Source organism: Rhinolophus sinicus, linkage group LG15 (genome assembly GCF_036562045.2).
Source record: "Rhinolophus sinicus isolate RSC01 linkage group LG15, ASM3656204v1, whole genome shotgun sequence".
Lineage (NCBI taxonomy): Eukaryota > Metazoa > Chordata > Mammalia > Chiroptera > Rhinolophidae > Rhinolophus > Rhinolophus sinicus.
Genome location: NC_133764.1, coordinates 22,040,687 through 22,044,847, shown reverse-complemented (window position 1 = coordinate 22,044,847; position 4,161 = coordinate 22,040,687).

The following is a 4,161-nucleotide window of genomic DNA, read 5'->3' as shown; positions in this document are numbered from 1 at the left end:
CATGAATGAATCTCAAAATAATTATTCTGAGTGAATGAAACTAGACCAAAAAAAAAAAAAAAGAATACGTACTGTATGATTCCATTAGTATAAAATTCTAGAAAATGCAAACTATTGTATTGTGACCAAAACCCAATCATTCATTCTTTAGGGATGGGAGCAAAGAATGGAGGTGTGAGAGGGAGGGATTACAAGAGGGCTTTAGGGGGTGATATACACGAGTATATGTTCACTATCTTGATTGCAGTGATGCTTTCACATGTCAAAGTACATCAAATTGTATACTTTAAGTATATGCAGTTTATTGTCTGTCAAAAATACCCCATAAAGCTATTAGAAACTACACAGATGAATGATTGTGAAAAAATAAGTAAAAAATCTTTTATTATAATATAATGAGCTCAATAACCTGCTAGGAGTGTAAATTTATGTGCCTGTTATTACTGAGTTTTTTCCATAGAAACTAAATCTATGATTGAATTCGTATTATAGAGACCCAAATTCTGCATACTCCAGATGGAGACCTTGGTGTCCCCCCACATTCATTTGATAATTACCATCACCCCACCCTACCCTTTCCCTTGCATAGTGGAAATTTATACTTCTCAGGCCTGCCAAGTCCCCTCTCAGTGGAAATTAGTGCTTGGTGTGGAAAAAAGCAGGCCCTCCTAACTGCCAGTGAAAATGCCATTAGTGAAATAAGAGAAAATACTCTCTTTCTTACAGGTGCATAAAAACAGAAAGAATTCCGTTTCATAAAGTTGCCCTTGTAGATTTTGTTTCTAGCAAAGGACTCCTCAACACACCTGGTCTTCAGAGACTGTTGCTCGGCCTGGGAAGTGTCTATCAGCCTTGACAGATACTAGAACGATGAATGTGCTAAGTTCCGTGTCAGGGTATCATGGTGGGTGAATTCAGAGTCTATATGTAAATGAAGATCAGCACATTTACAATTATACACTTGTCTAATACAGACCCCCTTCCTGGAAAGTTGTATTTGTGACCGTCTTCTGTAGTAGAAGAGGCTTCAAGATTATTTAGAGGGGCCGGCCCAGTGGCTCAGGCGGTTAGAGCTCCATGCTCCCAACTCCGAAGGCTGCCAGTTCGATTCCCACATGGGCCAGTGGGCTCTCAACCACAAGGTTGCTGGTTCAACTCCTGGAGTCCCGCAAGGGATGGTGGGCTGCGCCCCCTGAAACTAGCAACGGCAACTGGACCTGGAGCTGAGCTGCGCCCTCCACAACTAAGACTGAAAGGACAACAACTTGGAGCTGAACCGCACCCTCCCCAACTAAGATTAAAAGGACAACAACTTGACTTGGAAAAAAAAAAGTCTTGGAAGTACACACTGTTCCCCAATAAAGTCCTGTTCCCCTTCCCCAATAAAATCTTTAAAAAAAAAAAAAAAGAAAAGATTATTTAGAAATAGTCCCATTTGAGACATCAAGCCTTCAAAGCTTGGAAGTTTTTCCCTGTGTATTGGTACTTTTAAACACATTCCATGTTAGTTTACGGCCAAAGTAGCTATATTCAAATTGGAAACACTCTTCCATGCATAAAAAGGTCTTGAATTTTTGTCAGAAGAACCTCGGTGGGCTCTATCACCATATCTTATCCTTTCAGGCTTAAAGGAAAAATAATAATTTGGTAATGGGTGAAATTTATGTGGGGACAGAGCCTCAGAAAGCAGTTTCCAGGCTCTCGGCCTCACATAGTAAGGTGCTGGCTCAGGTAGTAAATGGCCATCAACTGTGATTGGATGGCCGTCAGCTGTAACCAGTGAGCCATTGACCACTAATATAACTGCTGTGGCTACACCAGCAGGAAAGTGGGGAGCTAGCAAGAAGATGGTGACTGAGCCTGCTAGCGGTGCAGTGAGTGTTGCGAATAGTGTGGCTCCTGCTTCCTGTGTCTCCAACTCAGCCGCCAGCGAGAATGTAGTGGTATGACTCCCCTACCTGTGGCTCTGTGGGTGTTCCTTTTTGGCCTCACCATATCCTGCACCATATCTATGTGGGAAGAGGGACCAGAGACCCCGCCTAATGACTCCCTACATGACAAATGGCGCAGCGGGCAGGGTTACGGTGCCGGCCAAAGCTCTCCGAAGGGCAGTGGAGCGGTTTGTACGTATGAACACTCAGTCTCAGGAAGACCAGGAGGAGTAGCTGCCGGAGAGCTGGACCCCCGTGGAGGGATGGGAAGACGTGGACTGTTCTCTGACAAGCATAGGCCTGAGAAAGAGAAGGTTATTGCGGCCCTGTGGTCTGGGAAGTGCTTGCTGACGCAGCCCAGATGCTGGACTTGTCCCAGGAGGAAACGCTTGCTGAGTCCTCCAGGGGAGCTGAAGGTGAGGTCAAGGTCATCCCTCACCCCCAGGACAGCCCTGGCGAATGACTATGGACTATGGGGAATTGCCTTCCATCCCTAATTTAATGGACCGCTTGACTGTTTGGGAACATACCACCATGTAGTGGAACTGGTGGATGTTTGCTTTTGTGTCCTAACCGCCGTCAAGAATATGTAAGCACCTTGACTGTGAGCCGCTGTTGTTCCAGCACGGTACCCTAAGAGGCCCAGAGAGAGTGGCAGTGTCCTGAGAGCCCTGGCTGTTCCAGGAAGTCTGGCTGTGCCCAGAGGGAGTGGCAGTGCCCTGAGAGCCCTGGCTTAGTCCAGGAAGTCTTGCTGAGCCCAGAGAGAGTGGCAGTGCCCTAAGATGCCCTGGCTGTGTCTGGGGAGACTGGTGGTACCCTAGGAAGCCCAGGAAGTCTGGCTGTGACCAGAAGCACTGGTGGTGCCCTGAGAAACCCTGGCTGTGCCCATAGAGCCTGGCGGTGTCCAGGATATTGCATTTACCTCCAGGCTCCTCGCACAGGGACCCTCGCGGAAGACGCTTGTCGCGTAGATTGTGAGGCGAGAGCCTGTAGGGGTGGAGTGTGGGGACAGAGCCCCAGAAAGTAGTTTCCAGGCTCTCGGCCTCACATAGACAGGTGCTGGTTCAGGTAGTAAATGGCCATCAACTGTGACTGGATGGCCATCAGCTGTGGCTAGTTGGCCGTCAGCTGTAACCAGTGAGCCATTGGCCACTAATATAACTGCTGTGGGTACGCTAGCAGGAAAGTGGGGGGCTGGCAAGAGGGTGGTGGCTGGGCCTGCAGGCAGTTCAGTGAGGGTTGAGAATTGTGTGGCTGTTTCCTGTTTCTCCAACCCAGCTGCCAGCGAGAATATAGTGGTATGACTCCCCTATCTATGATGGCTCCGTGGGTGTTCCTTTTTGGCCTCACCATGTCCTGCGTTCTTATGTGGGGAGCGGGACCAGAGACCCCGCCTGATGACTCCCTGCATAACAATTTCCCTAAAAATAGAGTGAGAGATTTTGTTCCATCAAAGTATAAACCAAGAAGTTTGGGGAAACAAATGGAGTGAGACTTTCAAAGTATGAACAAAATAAAAAATCATTTAATAAAAAATTGAGAACTCAGATGAACCAACGTAGAAGGGAAAAAAAATCAGAAAATTTACCAAAGTATTTTTAGGAGCATTGGTGTTAGAAGTTTTTTGTTTGTTTGTTTTTGGGAACAGGACTTTATTGGGGAACAGTGTGTATTTTTCCAGGATTTTTTCCGAGTTGTTGTCCTTTCAATCTTAGTTGTGGGGGTGCCGTTCAGCTTCAAGTTGCAGCGGCAATTATATTAGTGGCCAATTGCTCAATGTTTAAAGCTGACGGCCATCTACTACCCGAGCGAGCACCTTTCCATATGAGGCCAAGAGCCTGGAAACTGCTCTCTGGGGCTCTGTCCCCACAATACCTTTCATAACTAGGTCTATATACACTGATATCACAGAAAGATTGAAAAATAGAGGACAAATGAAAACTCATCCCCATTCTTACCTCCGTATCACACAGTTGCTATTTTTGCTTATTCATTTCCAGCGTTGGTCCATCAACAGATAAATTTTAGCAGAGTTGTAATCATACTGTACATTCCCTTTTGTATCCTGTTTGGGTTGATTGTTTTGGAAGCCATTCCCACTCTGCAGTCCGCCATACAGCATGAGACATTTTCCACACTGCAACCTCGGATGGGGCAACTCTCCATGCAGAAGAGCCTCTGTCATGCAGGGAGTCATGTAGGGTCTCTGGTCCCGCTCCCCACATAAGAA